This window comes from Zingiber officinale, chromosome 3A (genome assembly GCF_018446385.1).
Source record: "Zingiber officinale cultivar Zhangliang chromosome 3A, Zo_v1.1, whole genome shotgun sequence".
Classification (NCBI taxonomy): Eukaryota; Viridiplantae; Streptophyta; class Magnoliopsida; order Zingiberales; family Zingiberaceae; genus Zingiber; species Zingiber officinale.
In genome coordinates, this window is record NC_055990.1 from 98688329 (window position 1) to 98700827 (window position 12499).

Consider the following 12499-nt stretch of genomic DNA (forward strand, 5'->3'; position numbering starts at 1 on the left):
GTTTAGCTATTTTAATTCATATGAATTTAGCTAAATAAAAAAAAAAAATATATATATATATATATATATATATATATATATATATTGATGCAGGACTTGGATTTGGGACGATCATCACGACGTGGGATTTATTTTATCACGATCGACATATTTAAGGTGGGTATTTCTTCCTTGGCCTCTATGTAGATTTTCTTGTACTTAGTGCATGGTTATTATTGGATGAACTAGGCTGCTTTATCTTATATCATGATCGGTTGCTGTTTTCCCTACATGATACTTATGCTTGACCCTTGTGATGATCTGTTTAATTCTTATACAGTCTCCACTCTTGATATCTACTCTGTTGTGATTACACGTGTAGAGTATGTCTTATAGGGATTGTCGGGTTGTTGGTATTCCCATGCTGATTGAGTATATGATGTGGGCTGTACATAGGTGGGTATGTGTTATAGGAGTCATCTTGTTGACCGTGCATTTACATGTGGTGTGTACATACGTATTTGTCATGTACTTTTGGAGGAGTTGTGTTGATTGTATGTTTGGGGTATATACACATGTCTGTTGTGTTTTTACTGGAGGATACATGTTGATTGTACTTATATTTTGTGTACATGTGTCTGGTGGGATTATTGGAGATTTTTGGTTGATTATACATGTGTAGTGTGTATATATGTTTGGTGGGATACGTGGAGGTATCATGACGATTATACTCTTATTGGAGGTATTTATGAGGTTTGGGGTTGTTGCATGAATGATGATTATATATATATATATATATATATATATATCATGTTCATCATTCATTGTATCTGATGACCATTATCTCCCTTGTGGTTGAGAGAGTCATCAGTTGGTTTGGGAATAGCACCGCACACTCGGCCACTCATGGGTAGTGGTAGCTGGAGCAGTTGCTGCTAGTCCTGTCGTGCCACCCGGTCATGAGGTTTTGTGCGATCCGGCATTGTGAGCAGTCAGGGACCCTGATGCTATGTAGCTAGATAGCTACTAGCGGACTGTCTGCCTCGACCACTATATAGTGGGCTGGAGGGAAGTATAGTCGTCACAGACCCAAGCCTCTCGGCCATACAGGGGTCGTGGTATCTGGAGAGGTGGCGGGGGTGACCATGGAACATACATGCACTTTTGCATATGATGCGCGGTGCATCTGGGGGTTATATTTGCATACATGCCTAGTAGATACTAGTTGCATGTGATTGTCGTTATTGCATTTGTTTGGGATATGATTGTTGCATTTGGTTGTCATACTGCATACATGTCATTTATTTTACATGTATATGCAGTCGTATTTATATTGCACAGGTGTCACTGGTATATCTGTTGCTGATCTAGTGAGTTTACTGATCATTGTACCATGTGTCGATTCCAGATTGGGTATGTATCTTTCATTATGTTAGTTGTGGTTTGTACAGTTTATATGTCAGGTTATTATGTCAGAGATGTTTAGGTGCATTGATTATGATAGTATGATCATGTTCTTTATTCCCTACTGAGACTGTATACTTTTGATCTCCATGTTTTATTTGTAGACCGTGCACTATCTTGTCTATTACCCGCTGAGTTACCTATACTCACCACCGCATGTATACATTTATGTTTTTAGGTAGCTTGTAGATGGTTGGTGTCGCTTGGAGTATCCTGTCTGCTGGGTCCTACGTCACATCCGAAGATCGTGTTTGTTTTCTTTTGTATATTCTTTTCTTATTTTTGGCATTGTATTTGTGTTTAGCCATGTGGCTATCTTATTTTCTTGGTGTTGTATTTGTGTTTAAGCCGTGCCGGCATGCATTGTATTTATTTGTGTTGTGTGGGCTTTCTTTCGTTTTTCCGCTGTGTTTTAGTACAGCCGTGTGGGCTGTTTTATATATAACTGCGTGGTTTTGATGGTTTCATTACAGCCGAGTGTGATGCTATTATAACTGCGTGGTTGTGTATATAAATATTCCAGCCGCATGTGGCTGATGTATTTTGTTTGTAGTGATGCTTCATATTGTCACCAGTACAGGGGAGATGCTGTCGAATTTTTGTCTGGCAGGGACTCCTTTGGGGGCGTGACATAATAGGTAAGGAATACATGAGATGCAAAACAAGCAATCAACCAATCATGTAACAGGTATCGGGTAGTGATTAACCGAAACAAATAAGAGAACATAATTATGGCTACTTGTTAAATTCACTACTATGCATATCAAAGACATAAAGTCAAAAGTACCCGCCTCCAATCGTAAAGTCCAATCTGGTCTAAATACGACGTCGAGATATTCGTCTCGCGTCAAAGTCCTGTGTCACAATATTTAGTTTAGTTAATTCTATCATGCATCCATTAACTAAACTAAATCCAAATCGATTGATCAATTAGGATTAACTTCATTAACCCTAATCGTTCCACCTTCTAATTAGGATTTACTATAACATAATCCATCATAGATTCAACACAATTTAAGCCAATACTCACTAACCTTCAAGGCGATCGCTAGTGTCCTACAATCGGAGATGGTGTACAACCGGTGATAACAACTGATGCTCCGAATAGATGGCGAACAGTATCACCTAAACTGAGTAGACAAATCAAACCCACATCAATACCATATCCGAACATTCATTTTGTAGCCTCACAACCCATGAAGTTGCTGAAAATAAAACCCAGGTGAAGTCACTGACCTAAGTAGCCGGAGATGGGCAGATCGGATCTAGGGCACAAATGAAGAAACTAGGGCTGGATAGGATGAAGGGAACAGGTAGCGATCAGCGGCGGTATGGAATCGGCCGTGATCAGGTGTGAGTCTACAGTGGACAGCAGCGACGAAATCCTCGGCAGAGAGGAAGAAATGGGCGTCGGGAAACTAGGGCTCGGCGTGGAGAAGGTCGGCGTTGTCCCATGCGGCTGCGGCGCTAGGGCACAGGCGATTGGTGACCGACGCTCGTCATCGGGCAAAAGAGAGGAGGAAGATCTAGGGCTCGGGTCGATGCTGCTTGGCGCGAGGAATGCAAAGCTGTGACCATCGGAGAGAGATGGGACCGTGGCCGTCGGCTTCAGGCTAGGGCACTGCGGTGGCAAATCTGTGGCGATGCAGTGACTCTAGGGCTCGGATGCCGGCGGATCGAGGGTTGACATCGCGTCGGCCAGATGAGAGAAATCAGGGCTCTCGTCGCCGGCGGCAGAGGGGTGAGGGCGTGCGCGCGAGGTCAGGCGGCCTGGTTTAGGGCGGAGGAGACAATGAGTTCGAGGGGGGAAAAAGGCTCGGTGAGGAAAGGGAAGGAGGGAGTCGGGCATGGCTTAAATCGCAAAGTGAAGGGAAGAAATTGTCGCGGCGCCGGTTAGGGCACGCGAGGAGAAGGCGCGGGCAAGTGGGAAACGACATGCGGGGGAGGAGAAACAGAGGAAAAAAGAAAAAAAAATTAAAAGAAAATGAAATAGGAAAAGAATTAAGAAAATAAACATTTCCTCTCTCAAATGGGTAGCCTAAATAGGCTTTCCCGTGCCCTGTTTTTATCCCCGTTAACTCGTCCATACGAGCTCCAAAAAAATCCCGAAAAATTTCTAAAAATTTTGGAAAATTCCCTTATTATTATTTGTCATTTTTTTCGGTATTTTACAAGACTTCTAATCACTCGAGAGTTTTCTATCTGAGAGATACTTTCATCTCAATTTTTGATAAATGTTGACTCATATCTATCGGCGTTCGTGCTAGAGTATCACGCTTGGTGAATTTCTCAAGAATCTTATCCACGTAATGAGACTGACTAAGAACAAATCCTTCTGTTGTTCTAAGAATTTTAATCCCTAGAATCACATTAGCTCAACCCATGTCTTTCATGTCAAATCATAAGTTCAACATATCTTTAGTGGATTTGATTATCCTATCATTACTCCTAATAATAAGTATGCCATCTACATATATGCATAAGATGACGTAGTCATTCTCTATGACTTTCATGTTGATACATTTATCACATTCATTAATCTTAAATCCACATTCTTTCATGGCATTATCAAATTTCTCATGCCACTACTTTGGTACTTGTTTCAAGCTATATAATGACTTCACCAGTCTACAAATCTTGTTTTTCTATCCTGTCACAAAAAATCTCTCAGGTCGCTCCATATAAATTTCCTCTTCTAAATCCCCCTAGAAAGGCTGTCTTTACATCCATCTGATGTATTTCGAGATTTTATAGAGCGGCTATAACCAACAATACTCTAATGAAAATTATTCTCGATACGGGAGAATACATATCAAAGTAATCAATGTTGGTGCGGGAAGCACCAGACGATTAAACCTATGTTTTGATTATGTTAAAGGGTCCAAAGTTAAGTTATCTTGTGATCTAACAAGGTTGATTGAGCTTGTAGGAAAATTTCTAAGTGTTCTTAGGCAGAAGTCCTAGTAGATTCTAGGCAGCTGGAAAATCCTAGGGGGTGGTAACCCTAGATGATGAAAAGTCCTAGCTATGATTAGGCAGGTGAGAAAACCTAGGGGGTGGTAACCCTAGGTCCTAGGGGGAGGTAACCCTAGGTGGAAAGTCTTGGTAGGTTGAGGAATTTAAATCGAAGATTAAATTAACCATATCACAAAACTATTAAGGTTCCCTAATTGAAAATCTAGAAAATGGTAAGATGGACCTAGGTTTAAAGTAGTTAACCAAATCTAAATCTAATTAATTACAAAAATTTAATAAATTTCAAAATATTATTTACAAAATCATAATTTATAAATCTAATTAATTATAAAAGTTCAATAAATTTCAAAATATTATTTACAAAATCATAATTTCAAAATCTAATTAATTATAAAAGTTTAATAAACTTTAAAATATTATTTACAAAATCATAATTTCAAAATATAATTAATTATAAAAGTTTAATAAATTTTAAAAAAATCTTAATTATTTGATTATTAATCATGTTAATTACTTTCAAATCATAATTAAATTATAATTATTTCCAAATCATAATTAATTTCAAAAAGATAATTAATTTTTAAATCATAATTAATATGTAAATTTATAATTTCAAACTTAATTAATTTTCAATATATTTTCAAAATCTTCAAAATTTTAGTTATTGTCAAATGTTTAAGTCAAACTTATATTTTAAATCTTAATTTCAATATTTTTAAATATTGATAACATTAAAAATAAACTTAACTCCGTCTTACACATACTCATAAGTTAAACATGTTTGATAACCTAAAATGAGTGAGATGAAAAATAAGAAAAAATAACTTTTATGCTTTTGATTTACTCATGCTTGGACTCTAGAATACCATAAAACTTAAAACACTCATTTTGGGCATTAATTAAGGGGGAGTGAAAGGAAGGTTAAGTCATTAATTTTTAGTTTTATTATTTCAAATTTTTTAAAAGAAGTTCAGTATTTAATTTTTTTAAAAAACAAAACCTTATTTGAAAAAGCAAGTTCAAAATTTTTGAAAAATTTTAAGTTTGTATTATGTTTTTTTATCTAAAAACATTTTTTTAAGCTAAGTTTTTTTTCACAATATTTTTAGCTAAAGTGTCTTTATCAAAAGCTTTTTAAGCTATTTACTTAACTAAGTTTTTATCAAATTTTGTTATAAAAGCCAAGTACTTAATAAAACAATTATTTTCAAAATTTAGCTAAGTCTTTGTTGTGAAAATTAAGTATTTTCAAAGCTAAGTACTTAACTTAGTTTTTATCAAATTTTTTTTTAAACTAAGCTTTAATTATTTTTTTTTTAAGATGAGTACTTTTAACTAAGACTTTTTCAAAACCTTCATAAAACTAAGTATTAGAGTTAAGCTTTTATCAACATCTTTTTCAAACCTAACTGTTTATCAAAATATTTTTAAAGCTAAGTTTTTGTTGAAAAAACTAAGTGTTTTCAAAACTATATTCAGCTAAGTAATTTTCAAGGTTTTAGTTTATCTAAGTTTTTGTTGAAAAAACTAAGTATTTTCACAGAAATTATTTTCAAAGCTAAGTGCTGCTTTTCAGGGGGAGCTAAAGATTTAAAAATTTATCTATCTTTACAACCTTCTCTCTACTTAGTATTATTTTTTATTTATGTCAAAGGGGAAGAGTAAAGTCAAAGTTAAGAATTTAAGCATAATTTTTATGAAAGGGAGAGCATAAGGAAATTTTTATGAATTATTTTAGTTATGCTCATGCTTAAATACCTTAATTATCTTGTTATGTTTTACTTAACTTTGAACCATATTACCATAATCAAAAAGGGGGAGATTGTTAGTGCGGGAAGCATCCGATGATCGAATCTGTGTTTTGATTACGTCAAAGGGTTCAAAGTTAAGTTGTCTTATTATCTAACAAGGTTTATTAAGTTTACAGGAAAGTCCTAAGTTGTCTTAGGCAAAAGTCCTAGCTGCGGTTAGGCAGGTGGAAAACCTTAGGAGGTGGTAACCCTAGGCCCTAGGGGGTGGTAACCCTAGATGATGGAAACCCTAAGGGGTGATAACCATAGGTCCTAGGTGGTAGAAACCCTAAGGGGCGGTAACCTTAGGTCCTATGGGGTGGTAACCCTAGGTGGTGAAAACCTAAGGGAAGGTAACCTTAGGTCCTAGGGGATGGTAACCCTAGGGTGTGCAAAACCCTAGGAGGTCGTAAGCCTAGGTCCTAGGGGGCAGTAACCCTAGGCTGAGGAAAACCCTAGAGGGTGGTAACCCTAAGTCCTAGGGGATGGTAACCCTAGGCAGAAAGTCCAGTTGATCTGGAATATCAATCTGGCAAATATGTAAACTCTCCTGAGTGGAGTAGGTGAGGATGCGTTCCCCGGTGAGGGAACAGTAGGCATCGATTCGACCTAGGGTTTCCGGAAATGAAATCCGAAGTCAAACCGGACAGCCCGGAGACTGTCAAAATAAGTTTCTATTTATCTTATTTTATTGTACTAACCTTGTTTTACAGAGTATACTGTATTTGTAAACTAACATACCTTGCATGACAGAAATTACACAAGAAAAGCCTTAGATGAACAGTCCCGAGGCACCCTACATTGAGCTTAGAGGCGCCTCAGGTGACTTAATTGACAGCCCCGTAGCAAGGCGCGAGGGTGCTCTCCATGGAGCTTGGAGGCACCCTAGATGCTGGATGGAGGGCTCCCTCAAGCGAATAAGCAGCAAAGATGGAGGAGCTTATCAACGCTGCAATTTTGTCAGGGTTGAAGGCACCCTCCATGCAGTTGGAGGTGCCCTCAACAGGATATTTAAGCCTGGTTCGAGCAGCAACTTACACAACACTTGAAATCATGATCCTTCTTCCGTGTGCTTCTCAAAGAACGATCTAACAAAGTTGTAACTCGACTCTGACGACCAGAAACTTCAAGTTTACTGATTTTAGTCATTGGTATATTCTACTACATTTAATTAACTGTACTTAAATTTGTAATATTTTTGAAATGATAGTGATTGCCCAAAGTAGACACTCAACGAGTGTTGACCTTGGAGTAGGAGTCGCCATAGGCTCCAAACCAAGTAAAACTCTTGGTGTTCGTGTATTATTTTGTTTTTCCGCTCCGTGTTTTACTCTAAATGAACGAATTAGCCACGAGTGCTATTCACCCCCCCCCCCTCTAGCGCTTTCAACCCTATACCTTCTTCCTCTAATTCTTAAATTGTAAGATATGCGAATTTATTTTTAGGGTTATCGTGAAATAACCTTATAAAAATTTAGGAAATTTTAGAAATTTTTCTGGATTTTTACGGAGGTCGTATGACTAGTTGTGCGGGGATAGGAGTGGGGGTCTGTTTAGAAATATGTGTGCGAGAGTTTAATTGAGTAGGTACTTAGGGTTTATTTCCCCTAACCCTAACCCTAAGTTACTTATTAATAGGTTTCATTCCTCACCCGAACCCTAAAACCCGACCCGACTCTCTATTCCTCTTTCTCTCGCGCGTGAAATCCCCGACTCCGACGCCTGCCTCGACGATCGACGATTCTCCCCTTTGCGTTCTCGGTGTCGCCGGTGAGGAGCAGATCCCGGAGGGTGGTGAAGAAGGGGTTAGCTACCAACGAACTCTCCTTCTCCCCGACATTTCTCTCCTTCCTGGTTTTGGCGAACAGTAGCGATGGATCTCCGAGCTTGCGGTTTTGCTTGCTATCGGAAGGGAATTGAGGGAGTCGGCGTTTGATCTGGCCAGCGTCGACCGATTGTGTGAGGTCACGATCGTTATCCCTCCCCGATCTCCTTCCCCTATTCATCGGTAAGAACAGATCGTACCCTAGCCGGGGGTCTTGGAGGTAAGCGGTTGATTTTGGTCGTGACTTTGAGCTTTTGATTTCTCTTTATAGTGTTGATCCGAATGGTTTCTCTGGGAAGCAGAGATCCGTGTCTTGATTCTGGCCACCACAGGTCTATTGGATCAATCTTTTCCTCGTATCTGTGATCGTCTCCGGCGATTGAAAGGTGAAGATGTAATGAGAGTAATTTTTTATATATTAGTTTGTAGTGGGGAATAGATCTTCTAGTTCTTGCTATTTCCCTTCTTGATCCCGTTGGAATTGGTGTACTGTGTAGTTCTTGTTCTTTTCTTTTGGCCGATCATTAGCTGTAGTAGCTGTTATCCAATGAGTCCTGGGTATTGATTGAATTCAGATCAATGACAGAAGCAATAAGAATTGAGTTGTTTTAGGTGTTAGAAGTTTTGGTGTGTTGTTGCACTAGAATTTCTGTGAATTAGCTTGATCTAGAATTTAACAGCAAATGGCAGACAGTGTTCTGGTTAATTTCTGAAAGTTTTGTGGGATCGCGTAATGGAATTCTGTAACATTGAGGATCTAATGGGAATTTATACATCGGATGGTTTGGGTTAGAATGAAAATTTAATATGGTTTTGTTAAAAGAAGGGAGTCATACCTATGGTTAGCGGCTCTTTTGGAGTTAATTAATTATTGGTAGGTGATTCATTTATGTGTGATATATATATATATATATATATATATATATATATATATATATATATATATATGCATATTACATGAATTGTATGTGTGACACATGACCTTGATCTATACGAGCAACGTGATGTGGGGTGGTTCTGTTGATACGGGATATATCGAGGCGGGTATTTCTTTCTTATCTTCTATGTAGTTCTTTAAACTATAAAGCATGGTTATGTTTGAATGCTTAGGTTGCATTAACTTAAATCTGTATATTTATTTTGTTCCTGCTTGTCACTTTCTATTTGAGCTTTGATATAATCTTGTTTACCTCAATACAGTCTCTCCCTTGATATCGGAACTTTGTGCATATGCATATGTAGAGTTTGTATCATAGAGTTGTCTGGTTTGTACGGTTAGCGTGTTTATCATGCATGTTGATGATGAGTGTACACGTGACGGGTATGTGTTATTGGAGTTGCATAGTGGGTTGATCGTGTTGTAGGTCGGAGTATGTATATACGTTTGTGGTGGTTATTGGGGGTGTTGGGGGTACATGATGGATGATGATATTTATATTGTGACTATTCACATCATGTCATCATTCATTGCATACTGACGACTATTGTCTCCCTTGTGGTGAGAGGGTCGTCAGTTGTTTATAGCTGCCTATTCGGCCACTTTTGGAGAGTGGTAGCTAGGAGTGGAGCTAGTCCTGTTGCGCTTGCTCAGCCGTTCGGCGATTATACTCTGTCAGCCTCGACCACTCTGGAGTAGTGGGTCTTGAGGGTACAATAGTCAGAGGGCTTGAGTTGTGAGTGGTCAGGGACCCTTAGCTATGTAGTTATATAACTACTTTGCTGACCGTCCGTTTCGGCCGCCTATAGCGATGCTTGTACTGGAGGCCAGTACGGTTTGTCATGGATCCAAACCTCTCGGTCATACAGGGGTCGTGGTGTCTAGAGAGGTGGCGGGGTGACCATGGATCATGCATGCACTTTTACATATGATGCGCAGTGCATCTGGGGAGATATTTTTGTATACATGCTTAGTAGATATTAGTTGCATGTGATTGTGTGCTGTTGCATTTGTTTGCACCTTGTATGTTGCATTTGGGTGTCATACTGCATACATGTCATCTATTTTACATGTATATGCGGTTGCATTTATATTTGCACAGGTGTCTTGAGTAGATCTGTTGCTATTCTGGTGAGTTTCCTGACTTTGGTATCACGGTCTTGATTTTAGTCGAGCATGTGCATCTATTGCGTCAGGTATGTTTATGTATAGTTGTTGTATCAGTTTGTGGCTAGATGTGTTATATTTCGATAGCATGATTCTATTCTTATTATGAAGACTGTACTCCTTGGTTCTTATGTTGTTGTACCTACCATGCTTTATTCTGTTCTTACCCGCTGAGTTCTTTGTACTCACCACCCTGTCTATTCTGCTATGTTTTCAGGTAGTAGGTAGGTGACATGGAGTTGCTTGGAGTATGCTGCCAGCCGGTCCCTCTTCCCATGTTACATCCGAGGATTCTTATCGGTTGTTAGTTTCTTACTAGTAGTATTTCATGTTTCATGGATTTGATGTTGTTAGATAGTGCTATGTCTTGATACGTGTATTGTGGACTTATACCTGTGGTGTGTTTTGTGGACTTTCGCAGTTGTGGGTTTCATATTCATTTTTTCGCTGTGCTTTTGATATAGCCGTGTGGGCTACATATTCAACTGCGTGGTTGTGGTTATTTTCATGTATATATATCCCAGCCGCATGTGGCTGATGTATTTTGCATGTATGTGAGGTTCAGATTGTCACCGGTACAGTGGAGGTGCTGCCGAAATTTTTCGAGAGGGACTTCCCCGGGGACGTGACAATTTACTGGTATCAGAGCGGGTTTGCGAGGCCTATTTCTTTTCGTGTTTTGGATTTTTGGAGGTTTATGTTATTTTGCGTTTTGGATTTTGAGGTTATGACGTCTATTTCTTGGGTCTTGGATTTTCGAGGATTGCGAGATTTACGAGTTTTACGAAGGACTACGAAGTTTACGAGGTTTTACACTCGGGATTCGTATTTTTCCGATGTGACTGTTCGGATATTGGGACCAGGCAGCGGCAGGATATCTCCAAGCTATAGGATGTAAGTTAAATTATTGTTGTATTATATTGTTGTAATCTTACCTTGTTGTTCATATCAGGAATGAAGCGCGGAGATACGACCCCTCGCCCGCGTTGTGGTCCGGGGCGACCACGGAAGCAGCCTATCGAGTCAGTAGAGGCTGAGCCAGAGGAGCACGAGATCCTACAGAGGTTGAGATTGATAGTAGTAGACAGACTCCTCAGGTTTCTATGAAAGATCCGGGTTTTCAGCTTCAGTGGGTCCCTCCTACATTACCACCCATAGCCCCCACTCCTGTTGCTACTTCTTGGACGAAGGACAGAGCTCGGATTCCGTTACTGACCCGATCGGTAAAGGATCGTTTTACCTTATTCTATGGAGTTCCCGACCCCAGTGTTACTCGTTCCTGGTTGGGAAATGTGGAGGATACGTTCGAGTATTTGTCGCGTACCGAGGAAGAAAAAGCCGAATTAGCTGCATATCACCTCCGAGATTAGGCTGTTACTTGGTGGAAGATGCAGAAGTCACTCTTTGGGGATCAGAGTAATACCTGGACTTTATTCCGAGATGCCTTTGAGAGACAGTATTTTCCAGCTCCTTACCGTATGGTCTGTCGACAGGAATTCTTAAGTCTTAAGCAGGGGGATAGATCGGTGATGGAGTATGAGGCAGAGTTTAATCGATTAGCTGAGTACTGCCCGCAGCTTGTTGCTAAGGACAACGATCAGTTAGACCAGTTTACCCAGGGCCTTGCGGCGTATATTCGTATCAGGATGTCGGGTTTTACTCCCAGCACTTACCGAGAGGCATTGGATAGAGCATTTATGATTGAGATGACACAGCAGCAAGTTTCTCAGGAGCGGGGAAAGGATAAACAGAAGGCGCAGGGTACAGCTCCAAATCAGAAACAACAGAACAAGGATCAGAAAAAGCGGAAGAAATGGCAGGGATCCTAGACTGCTTCGGGGGAGTCTTATCGATCAGCGAAGACAGGACGATCATCAGCTGGTTCATCTAAATCTTCTCAGAAGGATTCTTCCAGTGAGTATAGATGTTACAGGTGTGGTACTGAGGGGCATATTAAACCTAATTGTCCAATGGGCCAGGACGTATGCTACTACTGTAAGCTTCCGGGTCATGTGAGTCGAGACTGCACACTGAAGGCACAGATGGAGGCGGCTAAGAGTACTCCACAGGGGAGTCGTACTACTTAGACGCGACAGTCGAAGAGTTCACAGAGGACACAGAGTGCTCCATATCAGCAGCGTATGCCACCTTCTCAGGCACAGGTATATCACATCCAGGGCCATGAGCACTCAGCGGTACCAGTTGCTATACAGTATGCCTCTACGGTTTCTTCGCATCAGACATATCCGGCACCGCAGAACCTTATGACACCACCTAGCTCCTGTCCAGTGATACAACCTCAGTAGTATGCTACCACTCACCAGCCTCAACAGTATGCTACCACTCACCAGCCTCAATAGT

The 12499-nt window shown here is 39.9% G+C and overlaps 1 long non-coding RNA gene across 1 annotated transcript; it reads left to right on the forward strand.

The window, feature by feature from the left end:
* Positions 1–7887: 7887 nt before the first annotated feature.
* LOC122053906 lies at positions 7888–10551 on the forward strand. The gene is made up of 3 exons (XR_006132441.1): positions 7888–8254; positions 8337–8420; positions 10356–10551. It is a non-coding gene; the product is annotated as an uncharacterized LOC122053906 (long non-coding RNA).
* Positions 10552–12499: the final 1948 nt, after the last annotated feature.